General features: G+C 35.9%; 1 long non-coding RNA gene across 1 annotated transcript in view; it reads left to right on the top strand.

Moving 5' to 3' along the window:
* Positions 1-238: 238 nt before the first annotated feature.
* LOC129533433 (uncharacterized) overlaps positions 239-25,620 on the top strand; it is a 75,114-nt gene continuing 49,732 nt past the window's right edge. Inside the window, exons 1-3 of the long non-coding RNA XR_010133665.1 lie at positions 239-300; positions 17,732-17,894; positions 20,068-20,241. This is a non-coding gene — a long non-coding RNA (uncharacterized lncRNA). The remainder of the gene's footprint in view (positions 301-17,731; positions 17,895-20,067; positions 20,242-25,620) is intronic.

The raw sequence follows: 25,620 nt of genomic DNA, 5'->3' as shown, positions 1-25,620 counted from the left end.
ATTAGCCTGATAACACCATCTACCTGCCTTATGAGCGAAAGAAACAGTGCAATAAAGAAAGATGTTAAAACAGAGTCGAGATAGGGGAATAATGTTTAATTGGCTCTCTAGAGTCCACTAATTTTCAGAATTGGAAACCTAGTGTTTGATTTGTTCTTTTTAGTCAGCGAGAAGAAAAAATATCCTTCATAAATTCTGAATGACAAATTTGCCCATCCTTTTTTGCATGTGGTTCCAGCATCCCAGGGAATCTAAAGTGTCATTTCCTCTCTGGAAGAAAGGAAGCACAAAACATGCTAGGTATGTACTCTAAATTTTCACTCAGTATCAGTTCTAACTATAAATTTCTCCCAATTCCTGTAGCTTTCTCATTCTTTTTCTCCAACCCTCTCCAAATCTTACATCAATACCTTTCTTTTAAAGTTAAGATGCAGGATTTTTACAGGATGACATGTATTAAAATAAAATAAAGCTGGGACTGTAAAACAAATTACCTTCTCTCCACCCCCAACTCCTTTAATCTATTGCTTTCCACTGGATTATGTCCTATAAATGATTTTGTAGTGCTGGTTAGTTTTGTTTTCAGGAAAATCACATTTTGCAAATAATGAAATAACTAATTGTTTATTTAGTTAATTTTTAATTATGACATATCAATATGATGACTTTAAGGACTATATTCATGTTAATTTTTTTTACAAAAGAGAAAGAAATATGCAGGTAAAAACGTGGCTCATAGTATATTTCCCTAGGGTGTAGGTGACAAAATAAAAGATACTAGGCTCTATTATGATAAATGTTGAGGATATATTTCACTTTTCCCCCTTCTTAAGACCTATTTCCCTGCAACACAAATCCTTCAGTATGTTTTTAAAGGAACCATTTTATATAATTCCATTAGATTTTTGTCTTAGATTGATCTTCTAAACTTTGTTTATACTCTGAGTTATCTTTGAGTAGATTAGGGAAGAGCAAAGCTTACAAAGGTAGCTAAGATCTCTTTTAAATTTAATAGATGGTCTGTAAATGTGTCCTGGCCAAAGATTAAAAATCTGAAATTTCCAAAGAAGGATTCTTAACCATCTTTCCCCCAATCTTCTTCTCCAAACTGTAAATATTTTTTAGGTTTAGCTGAGAAACCACTTTCTCCCTGACTCAATTCCTATCTAAAAAGATAACAAAGTGATTGTTGTTCCCTTCTTGATCTCTTGTTTATATCAGTGCTGTTTCAGCATTTCATAAGATATCATTTCCTGTTTGTATGACTTGCTCTCTGATAAGATTACAAACCTTGGGGCAAAGTTGGGGAAAAGTAATATTATATCATTCTTTTGTATTTTCTATCCTTAAAGTGAATATTTTGCTCAGTTAAATTGAATGCCAAGTCTTGATTGTTCTTGGATTTTAGGCTGAGACATTTAGACAGAGAGCAGCTAATAAATGTGTCTCAGGTCATGGTAGGAGAAGAGAAACCAACTTTTAGTTAAGTGTTCATTATGTTCAAGAAACCAGGTCAAATATTTTACATATGGAACAATAATCTTTTCCTTGTTAAAACTTACTTTTAAATAACAGATTATATTTTTTAAAGCATAATATTTTAAAGAGAGGACATGACATTCATCCTTAGTAATTCTGTTTGATTGTCATATTTCCACCAATAATGTTATTTGCTGAGCACTATTCTTGGCTCTATTGGGAATAACTAAGGAAGCAGAAGACCTAATTTTATAAAGATAACAACTAAATAGGATGATAAATACATATAAACACAGACGATAGGAATGATTTAAAACTCAGCATCAATTATGACACTAAATAGCTTGGAAGGCTAAAATATATCACTATTGGAGTTAATTTCTAGGAGAAAAGTATGGATGAAGAGTTTGAATAAGATTTACCTGAAGAGGATAAATATTTAAGGATATGACTTTTTCATTGTCAGTTTTTTTTTTTTTTAAATCTAAGGTTTGCGCATGTGTACTATCCTCATTTAGTCTCAAGGTTAGAGCTTGGGGTTGGAGCCTTAGGTATCCCCTGCTGAATTTGCCTTATTTGCTATTTAACTTTGCCTATTCGTGTAAAGTAAAATGAAGAAATAAAGCATTCTTTTGCCAAACATAAGGGCTCAAAAAGTTTGTCTGCATTCCACATGTGAAAAAAATAAGGTGTTTATGCACATAACTAGAAATTGCCTTAATTCTCTCATCCACTTATTGTATCTACACAATTTACACTGCCTGGATTCCTCCTATGAGATTTCTCCTTAGAAACATTGCAGAGAAAAATAAACAAACAACAAATAAAATCCCCCAAATCCATCACCTACTTTCTTAAGTAAGAGCACCTACTTTCTTGAGAAGGGATAATACTATATTATCAAATAAATAGTAATAAATTCTTATGAGACACTATGTTCCAAACGCTGTTCTAAGTCATTTACATAATTTAAGCCATTTGCTCCTTACAACAGCTTTATAGATTAGATGCAATCATTAACCCTAAGAAATAACAGATGAGAAAACTGAGGCGTAGAGAGGAACCTAAAGTTGTGCAGCTAGAAAGTGGTAGAGCTGAGACTCAAGCCCTAAGAATCTTGCAGTAAGGTCTCCAAAGTGTTAACCTTTTTATTTCTATGTCGTATGACATTTTGAGAAATAATTTTATTCTCAATTATCACAATAAATTTGCATCAGTTAAAAAATTCTTAAAATTGTAATATTTGCAAATTCTGTCTTTATAACTCAAATTCCCTTTTATTTCAGTTTTTCAAAGCATGATATTGAATCCTCTCTTGGGGAGAAAAATCTCTTTCTGAAAGGCTTCAAAATTGGAAACGTTATTTTTAATTCCAGAAATAATTGTTAAATGTATGTTGATTATTTCATGTCTAGACATCCTTCATTCAGCTAGTCAGTCAGTTAACAAATATTATTGCAGACTTACTAAGTGCCAGGCACTGTTCTTGGCTCTGGAGATTTAGTAGTGAGAAAAAGAAAGCCTATTACTTTATGGCACCCACTTTACAGTAGAAGGAGGGAAGAGAAGAGAAGAAAAGAGAATAGAAAAGAACAGAATAGAATAGGTCATATGGTGAGAAGTGTTATCAAGAAAAATTAAAGCAGATGAGGGGAAGGGGACTGCTTTTTTTATTATACCAGTAAAGGTCTTTTTTTGATAAAGTGACATCTGATCAAAACCTTGAATGAATTGAAGGAGGGAGCTCAGAGGTGGAAACAGGCTTTCTAGGCTCAAGGACCCATCAGAATAGTTGGATGGTATAAGGGAGAAGAGCTGCAGGAATTGCTGTCAGTGAGGCAACAGATGGTCAAATCACAGAGGAACTTGCAGGAAATTTTTAAGTGCTTTCCCTTATTCTCTGAGAGAGATAGGAAACCCTCAGTGGATTTTCAGCAAAGGAATAATAGGAACTGACTTACATTGTAAAAGAATCACTCTGGCTCAGAGTGAAATATGGAATAGGGGGCCAGATGAAATCAGGGAGTCTGGTTTAAAAGGATTGCAGTAGGTGAAGGTGGCATGTGCCCGGATGACAGGGAATGAGTTGTAAGATAATTATTTTTTTTTTTTTGAGATGGAGTTTCGCTGTTGTTGCCCAGACTGGAGTGCAATGGCACAATCTCGGCTCACTGCAACCTCTGTCTCACGGGTTCAAGAGGTTCTCCTGCCTCAGTCTCCCAAGTAGCTGGGATTACAGGTGCCCGCTACCACGCCCAGCTACTTTTTTGTATTTTTAGTACAGATGGGGTTTCACCATGTAGGCCAGGCTGGTCTTGAACTCCTGACCTCAGGGGATCCATCTGCCTTGACCTCCCGAAGTGCTGGGATCACAGGCATGAGCCACCACACCCAGCTTGAGATAAGATTTTAAATGTGTAAACTACAAGATTTTATAATTTATTAGATTTGAATTGTGAGAAAAATTGAGGAGTAAAGGATGACTTTACACATTACATAATGAAATCAAAAGTTTTATACTTAGATGTGAAATGTATCTTTAGATAAAAATTAAACATTTGAAATAATTTGAAAGTTATACTACAGTTAAAATTCTTCTCAGCCTAGCCAAATTTTTTAGATACTCAATTTAAAACAATTACTTGATCATTACTTCTTTATTGCCAATAATTTTTTGATGCTATCCAACTCTTCACTGAAGATGCACCTTGGTAAAGTTAGCAAAGTTCTTAATGTAGGAACAACCTCCTCTTTCTTGAAACACTCTTTTTCATCTTCCAAATCTCAGGTGTCATGCTCCTTTTGTCCTGTTTCTTAAACCATTCTTTCTTACCTTTTTTTGCGGGCCCCTCTTCGCTGGCATTTCCTAACTCTCAGTGCTTTTTAAGTATTCTGTTAAAAGCTATCTTCCTATATCCATCTTTGACTCCACTTGGACAAGCTTCACCACAAGAAAAGTTTCAATTATTGTCTAAATATTAATGACATCAAATTCTCTAGTCCCTTACTGTTCAGTGTGGTAGCTCCATCTGGCTCTTAAATGCTTCAAATCTTGCAAATACAAATTAAGATGTGCTATAAGCGTAAAATAAATGCTGAATTTTGAAGATGTAGTTTTTTTTTTTTTTTTTTTTGACAGAGTCTCACTCTGTCACCAGGTTGGGGTGCAGTGGTGCGATCTCAGCTCACTGCAACCTCTGCCTCCCAGGTTCAAGCGATTCTCTTGCCTCAGCCTCCCGAGTAACTGGGACTACAGGTGCGTGCCACCATGCCCAGCTAATTTTTGTGTTCTTAGTAGAGATGGGGTTTCACCATGTTGGCAGGATGATCTCGATCTCTTGACCTCGTGATTCGCCTGCCTCAGCCTCTCAAAGTGCTGGGATTACAGGCGTGAGCCATCATGCCCCGCTGAAGATGTAGGTTTAAAATAACAGAATATATCAATAATTTTATACTGATTAGACATTGAAATAAAATTTGTTGATATATTGGGTAAATAAAACATATTATTAAAATTTATTTTATCTGTTTCTTTTACTTTTTTATTATAGCCATGAAAATATTAGAAGTTACAGATACGCCTCACAGTATATTTTTATTAAACAGTGCTTCTCTGGCCCCACTGATATTTCTTCAGTATCAGACTTAGCCCGTGGCTTGGTATATAATGTGTTAATAAACATTTATAAACTAAATAAATGAATGTACAAAACAAAAACCTTTCATAAACTGGAAAAAACTTTGCACAAAATGTGGAGATGGTATACAAACATTTTCTAAGGAATGCTAAAAAGTGATGTTCTTATAAGCAGACAACCACCATGTTTTGAATGGGAGAACTCAGTTTTCTAAAGATGTTAATTGTCCCTAAAGTGACACACATTATAAGGAAATGATTCTTATAATTTTTCTTTAGAACTTAACAAAATAATTTTAAGATTCAACTAGAAAACTAAACATGGAATAATAAGTCAAAAAAGATTTAAAACAAAATAATTATAGGGGATCATATCAAGTTTTTAAAAAGTTATAAAACTTCAAATATTAAAACAGTATGAAGCTTGCGCCAAAATACAGAGATCAAGGAAACAAAACAGAAAGTTCAGAAACAGACAAAACTACAAATAAGAATTCAGTACATAATAAAGGTGGCCTTTTAAATCAGTGAAGAAAAGGTGTATAATATGATAATTTCTTTTTTAAAAGTGTGATGACAACTAACCATTTGACAAGAATAAATGTAGATCCTTAATTAACACCTTAAAATAAAATTAATTCTCCAAATGAATTAGATGTAAGTACAAATAACGAAATTTAACAATATTAGAGGAAAATATAAATGCATTTATATAGATAAAGAAAGCTCTTTCAATGAAGAATTAAGGCAGAAATGGAAAGATCTAACTAAATAAATATTTTAAGACATTCGTATGGGGAAAAATAACACAATCCAAGTGAAAAAGCAAATGACAGAAATATAACTATGTGTGACAGAAAGGGTTAATGAATTTAGTATATAGAAATCTTACAAATTGTCAATAAAAAGAATATATAAGCCACTAGGAAAGTGGGCAAAAAGTATAAACAAGCAACTTACAAAAATCAAAAATGTAAGTGATTAACAAAATATGATGAAAATATTCTACTTCACTAGTAACCATAACCATGAATATAAGACAAGATGTCTTCCCTGCCCTCACCAACTATTAGGCTATCAAAGGAGGAAAATTGCCACTGTGATTGAGACTGAAAAGCAACACACTCTTACAGATTAAAATTAGTAAAAATGTTATGAAATATAAAGGGAAGTGATGCATTTAATTCAGAAATTCTATTTCTAAGAATTTTCCCTAGTAATCAGATGGATTCATAAAAATGAAAATGTGAAGATTTGAATATCACAGTATTCTTTATAAAAGGGGGAAAATTGAAAATAAATGGACAGCCTTAGGTTAATACTTAAATAACTCATACAGCCATAAAATGAAATTCTACCCAATCATTACAAATGATGGGGTCTATATTGATAAATACGTGGCATGTTGATGACATGTTGCTATATGCTAAGTGTAGTTTCCCAAAAACTGTATCTACGATGATCCCACCTTAAAGATACATTTATTTCATTCATACACATTAAAAGAAAGTATTCTCCAAAATGATACTAGCGCTTACACACTAACAGTGCAAATATGGCTATCATGCCAATAGTGATAGGATTATGGGCAATTTTTTCCCGCTTGCTTTTATTTTTTTGTTTCTAATCTTTCTACATAAATATGAATAAGCAATTAAAAATGCACAAACACAAGCAATATATATATATAGAAACATTGTGATTTATAGCAATGCAAGAAGCCGTAGAGGCTATGTTTATACTGTCAGAATTCACTTGTGCCACATTTCTATTCCACTTTCTGACACAGTGAAGCCTCACACTCATAATCTCCTCAGCACACCTATATAGGTGCTTACATAGGAGCCTATAGACATGCAGTTCATCTCTGCTGAGAGCAAACGCTGCTATGCTCACTCTCAGGGAAACATGGCAGGCATTGGCATTGTCTCACAATAGGTGCCTGAGTTTGAAGGAGAAACTTTGAAAAAAAAATTGTTTGGTGTTTTCATGTCCTTTTAGGACATACTCAACCAACTTGCACAGGGAAGAGAGTTTGGCTTCAAGTTCTTTATCCTAATAGTAAAAACAATAAGACCTTTGCTTATATGAATGTACACTAACTTACTTGTTTTCAAAAGAATCTTGTGAGCTATGTTGGCTGCCTTCCTCTTCTTCCTACTCACATGTTAGAAAAATGAGATTCAAAGAATTTACACGATTTTTTTCTAAAGAGCAGGATGAGGGTTCAAACTCAACTATCTTTCTTTCAAACCTTAGACTCGATTTCATTTCACTCTACAGCCTTCCATGCCTACTGCTGAAGGGCCTAGTCTTTAAATAACTAGGAAGAAGAGAAAACCCAAACACTTTTGATTATAAAATATGATTGATAAGAAATTATAAGTGTTTCACAAAATATTTTTTAAGTGGTACTTTGCAATTGTATTGGTACTTTGCAATGAAGAACCAAACAAAAGAGAAGAAAAAGGAAAATGATCCTTTAAAACTCCCAAACAGACGTTTTCTTTTTGAAAATTACTTCTTGTCCAAGAAGATATTTTTTCAATTACTGGGGGAAAAAAACTGGAATAAATATGCTATGAAATACACTGATTTATTTGTATTAAAGAGAGTATACTACAAAGAAAATACTGAATTAGAGAAAAATATACATGCTACAGTGCTGCAAAATGTACCGCTCATTTCATGCATCTAGTATTCTTCAAATATGAAAATTATTATAGTTTAAAGTAATACTATGCTTTATATTTCAAAAGCCAAAAGGAAGGTTGAAAATGGCCTAAAATATCTAGAAATCAAAGGTTTGTAGCTAAATGTTTTATAAAAACATAAATTTGGTATAATATTTTTCCAATTCTGAGCCAGCTTTCTGTACATTCACATGCAAGCATGCACCGGTGTCCTTCTCTATGAACATCATTGCAAAGTGTCCAATCAATTTGCTTCTATTATGAATCATGCCCTATTCTTACTGGTTTTCTGCACATCAACATTCAATGAATAGACTAAAAGCCCATGCTATGTATATTCATCTAAAATTCTTCCATATACAACCTTTGCAGAAATAACTGAGCCAGAACGCATATCAGTCATATTGCTTTCATGTTTGAAGCCCAACTGTTGCACCTTCTGGGTCGATGCCAAATAGAGATTTTTCTAGTAGGCAATATAAGTTTTCCCTACTAATTGGATCTGGCATGTACTCTCACAAATAGTCACATTTGTTTTTTCTTGATTGATTTTTAAACTATTTGTCAATGCAAGGTCAACAGTGACCCCTCTCAGGTCTTTCAGCCATGGGGATTGGTCCTCAGCCTGCTGAAATGCCAAGCAATTTTAGTTTATTTCATTTGTCTACTTCATGTTTATAAAAGTGCATTGACATACAGACCCGTAGTTCGACACACTGTTTTTTAATGAGTTGTAAGCGTTTGTTGTCATTAAAAAAATATATTTTAGAAAATTTGAAAGAGAAAAGAAAAATATCACAGTCACCACAGTAACACAATTATTATTTGTGTTTATTATTACCTAGTTTTTTAGTAATAAATCCTTAAAAATTATTGTATATTTTAAAAATATGTGTCTTAGTCTTTTCCTTCCCTTTGGCCCTTAGGTATACATAATTACAGGAATTACAATCTTTGTTCATGACAAATGCTATTTAATGTTCATGCAAGGCCCTATTAATTTTTTACTTACTTATTTGTAACACTATAAGATCTCTCACAAATTCACCGTCATCTCCTCATATATTAGGAGCTTCATACTAACCTACATCAAATGTTTTGTTCCTCATTCCTCACTCTGCTTTTCCCTACTAAAGGTAACAATCATTCAAAATTCTGTTCTTACCAATCTCTTATTTCATGTATTGCATTTAGATGCACTCCTTAAAAGCTTATTTTTTTTTTAGATTGTTTAAAAGTTGAGCATACTGCATGTAATCTTTTGGAATTTATCTTTTCATTTAATAATCTTATTACTAAGATTTATTCCCAATGTTGTCTGTCACTCTATGTCATTCATTATGATTTCTGTACAATAAACCATTGTGAATATACCACATTTTTTTCTTCTATTTTCACTTGGATGGACACTTGGGTTGCCTTTATTATAGTCTTTAACTGTCAGTTTTAGTAGTTTTATGATATTCCATCAATTTTCCTAATCAGCTCTATATATTTTTTATTTTGTTGCACATAATACATTGCTCTATTGATGAAGGTTGGAGTGAGCACCTCTGTACTAATAGGTTTCCTGCAATATATATTATACCTTAGACAGAGACAGAATTATTAGGTCAAAAGATATAAGCATAATAGATATTTCCAATTTGCATTCCAAAGGATGACAATTCCATCAGCAATTGCACAATTATCACATCACCATAAGCACTGTCTAATTTATGTTTTGTTGTTAATTTAAAAGATAGTTATCTTTTGGCTGGTTGCAGTGGCTCACGCCTGTAATCCCAGCACTTTGGGAGGCTGAGGTGGGTGGATGACCCGAGGTCAGAAGTTCGAGACTAGCCCGACCAACATGGAGAAACCCCGTCTTTAGTAAAAATAGAAAATTAGCCAGGCATGGTGGTGCATGCCTATAATCCCAGCTACTTGGGAGGCTGAGGCAGGAGAATCGCTTGAACCCTGGAGGCATAAGTTGCCATGAGCTGAGATCATGCCATTGCACTCCAGCCTGGGCAACAAGAGCAAAACTCCATCTCAAAAAAATAAATAAAATAAAGATAGTTATGGTTTGCTTTTAAGCCTCACTGATTTCAGTCAATAAATGAATATTGACATATTAGAGGTAAGGCATTAAGAGTGAAATAATGGCTCATAAACGGGCTCAAAAGTCTAGTTTGAAATTCTCAGTGGGATATATTGTCAGTAAGCATTGTTTATTCTTACTAGAGTGATTTCAATTTTCAAGTAAAAAAGCTGAAGCTTAAAGGAAATGAGTAATTTTTCTAAAATTATATAGTTAGTTTTATATCACACTGTATTGCTTCCCAACTGACCAAATGTAAAATGGATCATCAAAATTTTTAACTTGTTTTCATTTTGAGTGATCTCTTTAAATTTCTGTAGGATTTATAATCTTGGCCCTACAACATAGTACTTGAACACGCATCTACCGTTATTTTAATTCCACCCCCGGCCCCACCCTGAGGAATGGCCTTCTTTTCTTGCTGTTGCTTCTCCCTTGAATTTATCCCTCACAATGTGTTGTAGTGTCAGGTCTAGAGCAATTTGTACAGACAGACAAGCTGAGCTGACCTGTCTGAAGTCACACTCTTTCTATGTTGGAGACACTTGTCTTACCATTCCTCTAAATCAAAATACTATTAATTATGTAGATTTGATATCTCATTTTCAACTCATTCTTCTTTCATATGCCATATGTTCAATAATATTAATTAACTAGTTTGCATCACAACATGGCATAAAGTGCATTGCAGTGTTTGTATAATTTATATAAATGTTTGCAACAAGATTACTTGGCCAATGGAGACAGTAGTAGGGACTTTTTTTTTTCAGTCTCACACAGAGCAACATTTGCCAGGCACTCACAACACATAGCAGTAGTAGGGACTTTTTTTTTTCAGTCTCACACAGAGCAACATTTGCCAGGCACTCACAACACATAGCCACTCTACTCAACTACCTCAACTAGAGACAATTTTTGTTCAGTCTGATTCATCCCTAACAAAGCAAACATATTTAATCCTTGGTCTTTATGACTAAAGTCAGCAGTTTTACCCATCAAAGCTGCAAGTTCCCACCCTTTTCCTGCATGCCTGCAATCTGCATCTGAATTGCCAGATGATTACTCTGCTGGGTTCCTTATGCCCACTCATAAACAGTTACCAGTGTTTGTGGTCCTGTGCAAAAATAGGCCCCTGGATGAGTCATTTGTTGTGTATCCAGATACCGGCAAGATTTGTAAAACAAATTCACATTTTTCACTTTTGTTCTATCTTTCTGATCTTAGCTTGGAACAATTAGCTTTCCCTAGGTTTTGTTAAATAGAAATATGCCCATATAACATATTCTCCTTGCCTTCCCCTTCTGACAGAGCAATTTCTTTGGCTATAGAAAGATGCATTTCCACAGATTCATCAGATAAAATATTCTCTGCCCTTCTTCCTCAGTAACTGTGAAACTGCGTTGGCAAAATTATGACTGAGATGGTGAAAGAGATCTAACTTAACTGACTCCATCTTGCTTCCAACCTCCCAGCTATCCTTGTTCATTCCTGGGCGTAGGCTGAACTAACTTTGGGAAAAAATTAGTTTATAGTTTAAACAAAGATGGTAACAACCTTTTCCCAAGGCAGACCTCCTTCTTACCTGGGGACTAGATTGTGTTTGTAAGACTAACATTAGCCACAAGAGTAGAAATTATGGTTTAGGAGTCATGCAGCTGGAGGATACAAGATTCTGACCCTCCCTAAACTGCTCCTAAGAACAGTGCTTGAGATATTTTGCAGACCCTGCACTTGATGGATCAGTTGGCCCCACCCAGATCAATAAACTGGCTCATCTGATCTTATGGCCCCCACCCAAGAACTGACTGGATGCAAGAAGACAGCTCCAACTTCCTATGATTTCATCTCTGACCAATGAGCACTCCTGGCCCACTGGCTTCCCCCACTCACCAAGTTATCCTTAAAAATTCTGCTCTCTGAATGCTCAAGGAGACTGATTTGAGTAATAATAAAACTCCAGTCTCCCTCACATCTGGCTCTGCATGAATTACTCTTTCTCTATTGCAATTCCCTTGTCTTGATAAATTGGCTATGTCTAGGCAGTGGGCAAAGTGAACCCCTTGGGCGGTTACAAGTTTGAGGGCTCATCCAGGATTGCCTTTGTGGCTACCTTCCCGTGGTTCAGTGGGCCCCCTCCAGTGACGGATTCAGAAGCCAGCCCAAGTGACTGCCTAGTTCTCTCGGACTGGGGACTGACTCTGGTACTCTCTCTACTGGCTGGGTGCTGCCAACCCAATGTGCATGGATTTAATTGCAATGGAGAAATAGTCCTGGGGAGACATCCTTAACTGTAGCCCTATCACAGGGTGTCTGTCTGTAGCCCCATGGTGGGGTGTCTGTCTGTAGCCTCGTTACGGGGTGTCTGGATTGGTGAATCTTAGGTACTGTCAACACCTCTTTCCTTCTCCCAACTGGTTCTGTAGCTGTATGGTTCAGCTCCTTGTGGGGGCAGTGGGGGTGGTCTCAGTTGGTTCTTTCTAACTAGTGGGAAGAATCCTGGTTTGGGAAACTTCTCCTCAATCAGGAAGTTTTTGAGGAAGTTTCTCAGACAGAGAATAAGAGGATAGTTTTGAAGGGATACTCTTGGAGTTCTTGGTTAGGGATCTGATTTGGAAGGCCTTCTGTCCATCTCATCTTTGTATGTGTTTGTATATGTGGAAGGGATCTCAGAGGGGTTGCTGATGGAAATCTAGCAGGCCTAACTCAGAGAACCCTCCTTATTGGTGTGGTCACACTCGATGAGATCTAAAGAAGGCTCAACAGGCCTGTCTCTCAGGGTGACTTCTGCTCTTCCCCTTGCCCAGAAACCCTGTTGTGAATTACCATTCAGAGGTCGTCCATCCCCACCTGGAGTGTATCAAAGACAACAGGGACCAAAGGGAAAGAGTTTGAGCTTGGCCAGGCTGATACTGGGTGCTGAATGAGGTGACTAATGTCTGTTTTGTTATTTGTATTTTTCTGGGATGGAAAATGTTAATTTGGTTCCCCAAGCAGCCTGTTGGGCAGCATGTTGCAAACTGAGAATCTTATCTATGGCTCCATAAAGCAATAAAAGGAATTTTCTCTTGTAAAGTGCCTTGAGCTCCACAGCTATAGCACAAGCAAGCAGGGTCATCAGAAGCTGCTCTGTTCTTCTGGAAGCTGCAGAGAAAGGGAACCCAGAAACCTGGTATGCCAGCAAAAAGGGTAAGAAATTCTTACCAGCCAAGTTTCTGGTCTCTCTCTCTCTGTCTTTCTCTGTCTGGATAAACAGTAAACTATTTGTCACCTCTGCAAGGGTTTGATTAACAGAAAGAAGGATTTGTGAGACTAGTCTTAGGCTGTAGGAAATCTGGTGTACTTTGTGCTAAGAATCTGTCTTTCTGTGTTCTGTAATGGAGAGAGAGGTATCACAGGATAAAATGTGGGTTTAGGGCCCCTATAAGCCTGCTTTTCAGGTCAGTTTGGCAGGTTGGTCAGTTACAAACTTTGCTATGGGTCGCTGAAACAAATACTGTATTTATAAAATTTCTCTGTCTTGTTTTGTGTTTTAAGAGCTTAACCTTGTGACCATGTGGGGATACATTCTTTTGGTTTCCACCACCCAGAGGACAGAAATTTGGGAGTTCATGTCATAGTTAGCCCTAAAAATTTTTCTTGAGCAGTTAAAAGCCTTGCAAGCTAGAAATTGGCTTCTCTAGGCTCTTCTAGGAAAAGCAATAGAAACTGCTCAATGCTGTAGAGCTCAGCAGCTAAGGCTTTATCTTTCAACAGTGGTGGCCTGGGTTCAATAGTTGGCTTCTGGAATGATTGCTTTCTGGTTTGTTAATTGTGTAACTTTGCCATTTATTGAGGTTTTTTTTTCCCCCCTCATAGATAGCTTCTGATTTCCTCTCTTGAATTTTCCTTTCTCAGAGCTACCTTGTGCAGATTCTAAATCTTGTAAAAAAAGAAACTGCTTGCCATGTATTTGAAGCACCTAGGAAGTTACCTTTGGTAAATTTCAGAAGCTAGATATATTGGCTTGGCATGGCTAAAGTCAGGTAATAAGAGATTTGAAAGGATTTCTTTTTTAAAGAGTACTATGGTTAAAAGTCAGCTTAATTAAAATTGAATAAACTATAGATGTATTTAAAAGGCCTTTATGTTTTTGTCTTCTTGGAACTTGTTTTTCTGGAAAAAGTTTTTTTCTTCTCAGTCTACTGAATTATTTTTCTCCAGTTTTTTGTCTTGCCACTCTTAATGCACACATGAGAGGCTCTAAGATAACTTTTGGTAGCCTGGGACTTATTGGGAAAAGCAAAGGGGGAGCCACAGACCCCATTTTGGGAAAAAAAAACCCTCTGTTTTCCTCATGAAACCCCAGGAACTAAAAGCGGACGGATCTCTCTCTGTTTTACATTCCATTATCTGACAGTTTTGAGTTTTGAGGGCATCAAAAATTACTTCACATTATGAGAGAGCTTTGGTGTGTAATAACTAGGTGGGAAATATACTTTAAGGGATGGCTAATAGTAGTTATATTTGAATCTTTGCATACTTGGATCAGAGAAGCATGCTCTTGTCCACCTGGAAAATAAGGAAACATCTCCAGCCGGCACTGGGAGATAAGACTTCCATGAGAGATGGACTGATTGGCTTTGGGTTGTCTTGCAATGAAATGTAGGGTAGAAGCACTGCACTGTCTTCTCCCGTAGTATTTCCCTCCTTTTGTGGATCCGGGATCCAGTATAAAATGGCACACTTAATTTTGGGGATCTGTCTTTGCCTTCAGCTGCTAATTTGCTGCTTATTTGGCCCTAGAAATGCATGCTTTCCTGGCCCTGTTCCTCCTCCCTGAAGCCAGTAATTCAATTAAGAAACTGGCGTGGTGGCTCATGCCTGTAATCCCAGCACTTTGGGAGGCAGAGGCAGGCGGATCACGAGGTCAGGAGATCTATACCATCCTGGCTAACACGGTGAAACCCCGTTTCTACTAAAAATACAAAAAATACAAAAAATTAGCCAGGCGTGGTGGCAGGCGCTTGTAGTCCCAGCTACTCGGGAGGCTGAGGCAAGAGAATAGCCTGAACCTGGGAGGCGGAGCTTGTAGTGAGCCGACGTTGCGCTGCTGCACTCCAGCCTGGGCGACAGAGCAAGACTCTGTCTCAAAAAAAAGAAAAAAAAAAAGAAAGAAAAAAAAGAAACTGGCAAATAAAAAATCTTACAAGTGCTGAATCTTCTGTCTTTCTGTCTGTGTATTTATGTGTGTTTTTTGTTTATATATAAAAGAGTTCTGATTAATTGGCTTAGGAAAATAAGTGCTTAAATCAAATATTTTGTCAGAAAAATGGAAACTTTAATGCCTTTTTGTTCACATGGCTTTAGGAATCTTTTGGATATAAAGACAGTTTTAAAGATTATTGATAAAATAAAATGTTTTGAAAATGTAGACATTTGGTCTAAATTAAGGTCAGATATCAGATTTGCTAAATGCATTAAGGTCAAACTGTGTCTTTGACTTTTGAAAATTATTCGATTTACCTACTTTGGAGCATTAGATTATAGATAAGGCCTAGAGACATATGGAGACCCATACCTGCTAGCTATGTTAAAAGGAGTCAGACCTTATCTTCATTTCTGTCTGATGTCCTAGGCTCCACCGCTAGTACATAATTTAAATTGCTTACTTATCAGGTTTTTCACTAAAAATAAAAGTTGCTAAGAGTTAACATTGTAACATCTAGTTGAGACCACCTGAGAAGCAGTTTTACATACAATGTGTGTAGGGAATGTGTTTTTGGTAAAAGATTATAAGAAGGCACGGGAATGTGGCTTTTGTTAAAGGGAATGTAATTTTGTCTATTTCAGAGGGTTTTAAAGATTGTCTTAACCTGAAAGAGTTAACAGAACAAAACTGAAGGTTTAGCAAAGTGAAAAGAGTTTGTAAAGGGTTGATATCGTAAAAATTCTGTGGGCATAAATAAGTTGGCTAAGATTTAAAAGAAATTGGCTGGGCACGGTGGCTCACACCTGTAATCCTAGCACTTTGGGAAGCCAAGGGAGGTGGATCAGAATGTCAGGAGTTCAAGACCAGCCTGGCCAATATGGTGAAACACCATCTCTACTAAAAGTACAAAATGTAGGTGGGCGTGGTGGCACACACCTTTAATCTCAGCTACTCAGGAGGCTGAGAAAGAAGAATTGCTTGAACCTTGGAGGCGGAGGTTGCAGTGAGTCAAGATTTTGCCACTGCACTCCAGCCTGGGTGACAGAGTGAGACTCCATCTCAAAAAAAAAAAAAAAAATTAAAATCATACTGATGTGGGGCTAGAATCTGGGCCCATGTGTCTGAACAACAGGGTTTTCTTACAAAGTTGATCTGCTGTTTGATGGAAAATTGTAAAGGGTTCTAAAAGGTTTGTGAAAATCATATCTTACGGTCAAACTAATTAAAACTCGATAGAGATATAAAATTTTATATTAAAAAACTAGCTTTAACATTAAAGATGTACTAATGCAACATTAAATTTGGTTTTCTCTCATGAATATGATTTTTATGTACTGTTAAAAGATAATGAAAGTGTTTTGTTTTCTCCTATGAGTAAATGGCAGGAAAAAATAGGAGAGAGAGAAGAGACAGATTCATTTCATCTTATGCTATCTTCATAGGGTCTCGTTTGGAAAGCTAAGTCTCCTCTATCAGAATAAAGGTTTTTCTTTTTAAAAAAAATTTTGCAGTTATTTTGGCCAAATGAATGACTTATGGTGACCTGGGATCCTATTTTGTGATATCCAATGTTTTAAACCATTGATATTTGACAAACTTTCCAAAATCAAATTAGAAATTATGTCTCTTTCTTACCTAATATTATAGATATTAGGTCCTCTGAAGTCCAAAAAGGACATTTGGCTTATTTGGCGCAAAAATCATACAGGAAGCATTGTCAAATATGAAATGGTGTTTTGCTTTCTTTTGCCTATATTTGTGTAAATGTGTTATTGGTGTATGTTCCAAAATTACATAAAACTCCTATAATTCTAATATAGCTTAGTGTATGTTATCAGTAGTAATTACAATTATTGTGTTAACAGACTGTGCCACAGAGGTAACAAATTTCCTTGACAATCATGCCTTTACCTGTGGCTGCCCTAAAATGTTGTTATCCATAGACACCTGTTATCTCATTTTGGTCCTCTTTAAAAGATGGTTTTATAATCACCTATAAAATTTAACAGGTGCTCTTAAATGCAGGATTCTGATTAATAACACTGGAGATTGTGACATTAGAATAGAGAAAAAATTGTTGAATAGAAAAGTGAATGGTCTTTGGTTTACTTTGCACTGTATTTGTATAAATATCTTATTAGTATGTGTTCCAAAATTATGGGAAACTTAGTGTCCATTCTTAATAATTATAATTGTTACGTAAAATTGTTGTATGCCACAGAAGTAAACAAAATTCCTAGTCAATTGTAGCTTTAATAGTGGCTGTAGACTTTTGTCATTCACAGATGTTTTCTCTTGCTTTGTCTTGCTTTGGTCCTTTTCAAAAGGCAGTTTATAATCAGATATAGGACTGTAAGTGCAGGTTTCAGATAACTTTAAAAACTGTGCTATTGGAATAGAGGAAAAAAATCAAACTTCTAGGACTCTCCTGGAGAGCAAATGTGTTAAACATTGGTAAACCTTTTGTTATCAGAGTCAAGATAACTTATATTTTAGAGCTTTTTGCAACTCTTGTGAACAAAATTTGGAGCATATTTGTTCCTCTCTGCCTGATTTCTCCAGAATTTGGAAACTATCTGTGAATATTTTCGATTTATGGCGGTATAGTTAATTGCATAAGTGCAATAAGAATCTGTTTTCTTTTGTAACAGGACACAATTGGAGAAACTGATTATTTTACCCAGGCTTTGACTGGAATGGCATGATTCCTTTAAAAAATTCAAGCTTGACTTATACAGCCAATTAAGCCCTGTTGGGGAATCTGGCCTCATACCTTGTCCACACAGAGTCCTTGTACAAGTTTCCTGACCTGTGGTAAGTAAAGAATGTCACTTTCTAACAGGCCCAGGAACCCCAAGCTCTCTTGGGCCCTAAGAGGAGAGGAACTTGCCAAACTCATAGGTGTTGAGGGTACAAACCCATGGCTGGGCTCGGGTGTTTTTTTGTTTTTTTTTTTTTTGAGATGGAGTTTCACTCTCATTGCCCAGGCTGGTGTGCAATGGCATCATCTTGACTCACTTCAACCTCTGCCTCCCAGGTTCAAGCAATTCTCCTGCCTCAGCCTCCTGAGTAGCTAGGATTATAGGCATCTGCTGCCACACCTGGCTAATTTTTTTTCTTTGTATTTTTAGTACAGACCAGGTTTCACCATGTTGACCAGGCTGGTCTTGAACTCCTGACCTCAGGAGATCCACCCACCTTGGCCTCCCAAAGTGCTGGGTTTATAGGTGTAAGCTGCTGTGCCCAACCTGGGCTCAGCTTTTAAAAAGTCTTATCTGAGATTCCTCATGTAACAGAGTTCTATCAAAGCCAATTTAAAAAGCCTAAGTGAAAAATAATTATTCTTGCTGCACTTTAAGCAAATAATCATGCCAAGTACTGTAAGACTAGAGTTTATTTTGTAAACAAATCAGTTCTATCATGATTTGTTTTTAATTAAAATGGGGACTAGGGAGAGAAAAATTATGCTTCAAAAGAAAAACTATAGTACACTGTTATTACTGTTCTTGAGGTTTTTTTCTGTAGTTTAGACTAAATCCTAAATTCTTTGTTGGTTAGAAGTCCCCAAACTAATGTTTTTAAATCTTTGCTTTTAAAATTGGGAATTGTACTCCTCATCCTAGGGCTTGTTATTTGCCTTATAGTAGGCTGTTCACTTAAACACTGTAGTAAAACTATAGATGAGAGTACTAATATTTTTGCCATGCAAGCCTTGAAATCCCATCCAGGCCTGCATGATTACACCCAGATCAGTGCAAAGCAGTTCCACTCTTGTCATCTCGGGGTTAACTCCCATTCCCACTATGTCTCCTGTTAGCAGGAAGAAGCCAGATTGATTGATGGCCTTTTCCCATCTTCATAGCCTACACCTTAAGATGAAGGTGTTATAAAACCCAAAGGGAGGGATTGTAACTGCCTTTGCAAAATTATGATTGAGATAGTGAAAGAGAGCTAAATTAACTGACTCCATCTTGCTTCCAACCTCCAAGCTGTCTTTGTTCATTTCTGGGGGAAGGCTGAACTAACTTTGGGAGAAACTTAGTTTACAGTTTAAACAAAGACAGTAAAACCCCTTTCCCAAAGCAGACCTCCTTTTTGCCTGAGGACTGGATTGCCTTTGTAGGACTAACATTAGCCACAAGAGTAGAAATTATGGTTTAGGAGTCATGCAGCTGGAGGATACAAGATTCTGACCTGCCCTAAACTGCTCCTAAGATCAATGCTTGAGATATTTTGCAGACCCTGCACTTGATGGATCAGCTGGCCCCACCCAGATCAATAAACTGGCTCATCTGATCTTGAGGCCCCCACCCAGGAACTGACTGCATACAGGAAGACAGCTCCAGCTCCAGCTCCTTCTGATTTCATCTCTGACCAATCAACACTCCTGGCTCACTGGCTTCCCCCCACCCACCAAGTTATCCTTAAAAATTCTGCTCCCTGAATGCTCAAGGAGACTGATTTGAGTAATCATAAAACTCCAGTCTCCCACACAGCCAGCTCCTGTGTGAATTACTCTTCCTCTATTGCAATTCCCTTGTCTTGATGAATCAGCTCTGTCTAGGCAGCAGGCAAGGTGAACCCCTTGGGCGGTTACAACTGAACCATGGCACACAACATTTAGTTAGTAAAACACTTTGCTGTATTAAATGCATCCTTTTTTTATAGCCCTGACAATGCATGCATTTCCAGAAACATGGGTTGATTTTATGAGCACAAAAGGTGGAAGATGAGCCCTTTAATGTATTCTTCTCAGTGATAAGCCTACTTTGCACAGTAACACATTATAATAGAGTTTCTCAAGGACTTTCCTGTATTTTACAAGCAAGGGCTGAGGGTATTTGGTAGATGTGGAATTTGACCTACAGAACGCTGCAATACCCAACCTAAGGTCAAACAGGCAGTCCCTGGCCAATTTTGTTCAGAACCTTGACCATCTAACTATCTTTTGCTCTAACATTATGTTTTTTTTTTCTAATCCATCAAGAAAGAAGAAAGAGCTTTAACAGACATTTGATAATGAATTGTTACTTCTTACTCATGTTTATATATAAACTCTTGACTGCCAATGCTATAAAAGACAATTCAAAAGGAAGAAATGCAATTATATTGAAACACCATTCAAAACATCACAACAAGAAATGCAGTCTACTATAAACTGGTAAGTTCTGGTAGTTGTGGACTTTTTAGTGGATTACAAGAGTAAAAATATTAATTTTGAAATTGATTATTTGGATCTGAGAACATTGTTTTTCATTGAAATTATACGTATCTGCTGGTTATGTTCTTGAGACAGAATGAAAAAGAATGCCTATTTAATGCATAATGTACTTAAGTAATGGTAATAATAGTACTGTTTCAATGATATCTCACATTGTTTCCATGGAAGAAAATATTTCAAGCCCCAGACTTTCACAGCTGGGCCATTTCAAAAGCAGGTGTGACTGATTCTGATAGTGGCAGCAGATGCATAAGGAAAAGGCCAGGCGATAGAAAAGTTAGAGATGGGAACAGGTTTCAAAACCATTTTCTTAATTCTGCATTTCAGTGGGATAAATGACATTGTTTTCTATCTGCTCAAAGAACGCCAGATACATCCTAGGTTCTCTGAATTGAGAAAGAATGAGAAGTTTCTCTCCAACAAATGGAGGTCTGAATGCAGACCACCTGTACCTGAATGCAGCTACAGACTTGCATTTTGTTCAAGAAAGATATCTTTCTGCTGGTGGGAGAAGACACAAGATACACACAGAAAGAAAGTATAATTGAGAAGGGAGGAAATATATGTTAGGTGAGGAAGAACTTACTTTGTACAAAATACACTAGTAGTACTACTAGTAGTCATGGTGAGAAGGAAAAGAAAAGTATTGCATGATGTGCAATACTCAAGCCATGCCTTTAGTACTTAATTGGGAAAATTTGACCTCTGATTTTACCTCTGGTTTCCACACTCCTGAAAGGAGGATATTGAATTTAATGATTCTTTAATGGTTTTTCAGCTTTAAAATGCTACATTTAGGCTACAAACCTGAATAAACAATACAGCCCTAGGGAGAAGGTAAGCAAGAACATGGCAGAGCCCCAGTGTTGGGGAGATGAAGGCCTGCTGAGAAAGTGACCCCATAACCAGGCCCAAACACAGCTAAATGAAATAGAGTCCAAGGTAGACAGTAGGACTTGGAAATAAGATAGAGGAATACTTGTTTTAAAAATATGCCTCCTTAAACTGCTTCTAGGGTAGCTTCATGAGGAAGCTGGCATCGAGTGCCAGAGCATTAATCCAAGCCACTTCAGACACCTTCTTGTCTTACTTTGGGATTTATCTTAGAGAATATGATGGGAGTGAATTCACGGGTAGAAAGCAAGTTTCATCAGATCATTTTGTGTGGTGGTAGATATTTTAAATTATTCACACTTTTCTCTTTTTTTCTCAGATCACCTCTTTTTTTAGTTTTTATTTTTCTCTTTCCTCCCACCCTACCCAGAAATACTACTATAGTAAGTTATTATCTCTGATAAAAATAAGTCAAAGTCCTTAGGTGTGATGGAGACAGGATAAGGTTGAGACTTATGGTCCATTGGGAAAATAGATGATATACAGTGACTGGACCCAGGCAGAACCTAAAAAATACATCGAACATCTGGGTGTTTTTAGCAAAATATGAGATTGGATTATGTGGTCCATCTGCATGGAATTAGCATTAAATTTATCTAGTAGTTAGATGAAGAGGCATACTATATAAATCCAAATATAAGAAGTAGCTATTATAATAATTATTGATAATAATTTACTGTTCTTATCCATGGCCTTAAACATGTCATTTTATAATTGTATTCTTCAGTTTTAAAAACTGATCTAAAAAGCCCAAAAATAATTCTGTAAAGGCAAATGACCTAATAAGGCAAAACAAAACCTTAATATCTTAGCAAAGGTAATTTAACAAGAAATTTCATTGTATGCACACAGAATTAATTTTTATGATAAATTATATTAGACCATCAAGCACTTTACTTATTTTTTATGTCTTCACAAGTGAGAGAAAAATCACACAAGAAATAAATTTATTTAAATATATTGACATATCATGTCATGAATTATTCCCATGTTTCACCTCTGTTCATGTTGACTTTGTAGATACAGTTTTAGAAAATATTTTATATATCACTAAGATAAACAAGATACATATTTATGGGAGTTTATTGCATTATTCCATTTACAATATTCTTCAGCAGGTAGATGATTGTCGACCAGTTAAAATAAAAATTTAAGAATTTTTTTAATAAAAGACAGGCATAACTTGTTGATAAATACTTGGTAAGAACAATTATATTACAAAGAAATATAAGAAATAAATAAAAATGGAAAAATCATTTAAATCTAGAAACACATTTTCCTTTAGAATCTAAATATTTGAGTAGAAGGTTTCCATTTCCCTTTAAGTTGCATTTGAATAAGTGGCTGAGAAGCCTCATGGCACATTCATGGATAGTGATACTTATGTTATAGGTGGCTGAGCCTCACATGAAAATATGATTCACCAATTATGTCATGTTTACCTGATAATGTTCAACAAATTTTGAACACTTAAAAATTATTTGGCATTATTTTTTACTTTAACATTCTTAATATCTAAGCTGGACATATATGGCAATGTCACCCTCACAGGGAATACACTTATTTTTCACTTTTGTTCTGAAAGCACTTTGAAAAGTTAAAAGTAGTATATGACCATAAGAAAGCAATGGGCTTTCCTGTATTGTAAATTTCCTGTATTGTCTACATAAAAACCTGTAGACAAATGACATACTAAATATGGACACTGATTCTTGGAACTTGAATGTAGACTAGAAAGCCTCAAATAAGATTATCTACAGGTTTCTAGAATGTCCTTACAAGCAAGGATATCTTATGACACCAGAGAAAAATGAGACAGCAGTTTCCCATGAATAAATTCTGATCCCTTTGCACATTGAGCAGATATACCAAGGGAGAGACCATTGGCTCTCATTCTTTGGCTTTTTAAAAAATTTCACCTACTTGTTTCCAGTTGTGTACATAAAAAGAAAGTTAAGTTGCAGTTGAAACATATTGGCCAGGATACCCGCGAGTTATTTTGTGTTTGTGCTTTCTTCAAATGCAGCCAAAATTAGGATATATATTAATTTTTTAAAAATAAAAGTCATGTTTTTGACCTCTGTTTATCAAAAAGCTGTTAGTCTTATATTATGAAGGCAATTTAATGAAAGTAATGACTTAGAAAACCGAGAAATTTTAAATAAAAAGTCAATTTCTTTCTGCTGTCATGGAATGAGGTAGATGAGAGGCACGAATGTGAGACGACTCTTTGAATTTGATTAACTATGCTTTTAGACAATCTGTGTTATTAAAAATAACATTTGGAAATACTGGAGTTGTAGTTCTTAGATAAGGTTACAAAGCCAATGTTTATTGTAATTAATGATTTAAACATCCTTCTGAAAAGCGTTCTCAGCAAGTCATAAGAATCTAAATGATGAAACGGAATATTTTTAGCAATTGTTTCCATGAAAAAGACAGTCAACATTAACGAAATAATAAAAGCAACAAAATGCAAGTCTCTGTCATCACAAGTCTGTATGAGAAGCAAACAGCTTTACTTCTCTGAGAGATGATGTTACAAGCTCTGCCCCTCACTATTCCAAAGAGCTACTCACATGCTTTTTACATGAGATGAAAGGCTTCATAATCCAAGAAGTTCATAGATCACTTTAACATCATCTTTTCCAGTATTTTTTTACTGGTTAGTAAAGATAAGCCTTATCCTTGTTTTATAGAAGAAATTTTTCTGTGCTCATTACAGCCCAGCTGATGGGTGCCAAGGCTTTTATTAGGCTTTTATCGCATTAATAAGATGCTGTGTTGCATGCTTCACAACAATTGAGCAAATTCCATTTCACTTTTCCTTTGTCCACAGTACTGTTTGTACCAATTATCAGGATTGAAAATGATGTCTAGGTAGCATTCTCAAAGTTAAAGAAGGGATTGACCTATCAATCTGGTCATGCTGTATGGCATTGGGATAGAGCTTTAAAAAATCACGCAGATGTAAGACAAAATAAACAAATATTGCTAGCAGATCTGCAAAAATCTAGTAGTGGTAATTTTGTTGGATATGCAACTAGAAATTGTCACACCAGTAGTAAGGGCCACAAAATTAAAAAAATAAATCATTCCAAATAATGCAACATAACAATCAAGACAAACACGCATCAATACCTGTTTTACTTACAGTTTTAACATATGTTATTCCATAGTTTAACACTATTTTATTTTGGTATAGAAGATCTCTATTATGTACTTCTTTCGATAATTTATTGTATGACTCAATTAGTTGTCTCCATTGCACTTGAAGATTCCAGTACCCCTAAGCTCAGTCTCTCCTATCAGCATTACATTTCTCACATTTTTCATTCCCTCCAGTTGTATAACATTATGTCTGAATGTCCTCTTAAATAAATTAAGCTCCTAGAGTTCTTTCTTGTTCTTGGACTGAAAGTAGACATCTAAGTGTCTACCATCCCAAAGAGGTACATGTCCATTTATTTTTCATATTTGGAGTCACCAATTAAAAGGTGAAGAAAGAATGTATTCATTTGGTCAAGATTTCACAAGTGTCTATTATGTCCCAGGAACTATTCTAGGCACTGGAGATAGAGCTATGAACAAAATGGAAATCTTTGCTATCATATAGCTTATATTCTGTTACAGAGGAGACAGATAATAAAGAAAATAAATGAGTAAAATACAAAGTATATAAGATAGTTGATAAGTGTTGTAGAGGAAAATTAAATAGGCAAGGGAGACAGAGGGCATTGGAAAAAGGGGAAGTTAGTTATGTGGAGGAGCAAAATAGACCTTGCCAAAATAGTCACATTTAAGTAAATTTCCAAATGGAGTGAGCAAGGAAGTCATCAGGATATCTCAGAGAAGATCCTGGAATAGGCACAGGAAAAGACAGATGCAGACAGGAGCCTTCTGGTCTTGGTGAAAAAACTAGTGTAGCTAGAATTAGTGCTGATAGGAGAAAGCAAGGTGTTAGAGGTAAAGGTGTGAATGTTGGAGGAAAAACACCAAGGGAGGCAGATTTTTTGGTACCTTGTGGGCCATTCCAAAATGTCAGTCTTTCTCCCAGTGAGTTGGAAGCCAGTGGATTGAATTTGAAAGAATTTTAGTCTTCTCTTTAACAATTACAATGCTTTGAGAAATTTTTTGTTGGAGAAATTAAAGAGCTACAATTCAATTATTTTTGCAAATATATTAAACTCTAGCTGTTCACTTCATGCTGCATGTATGTATTATTTTAAAATAGTTTTTTTTTAATGTTAAATCAGTCAGCCTAAGAAGAATTTTTTTTTTTCCTGGAAGATAAAGTTGAGTTAGCCAGTTTCACTCAGTCCATGGCATTAAGATAGCAGTTTAGAAATTTAACATGAAGCAGGACTGAATTCCTATCTGTTTATGATGCTGTACACATTAAATAGATTCAGTTAGTAATCAGAA

The sequence above is a fragment of the Gorilla gorilla genome, chromosome 4, assembly GCF_029281585.2.
Source record: "Gorilla gorilla gorilla isolate KB3781 chromosome 4, NHGRI_mGorGor1-v2.1_pri, whole genome shotgun sequence".
Classification (NCBI taxonomy): Eukaryota; Metazoa; Chordata; class Mammalia; order Primates; family Hominidae; genus Gorilla; species Gorilla gorilla.
The sequence above is the reverse complement of the archived record's forward strand: the minus strand, read 5'-3'. Positions and strand labels throughout refer to the sequence as shown.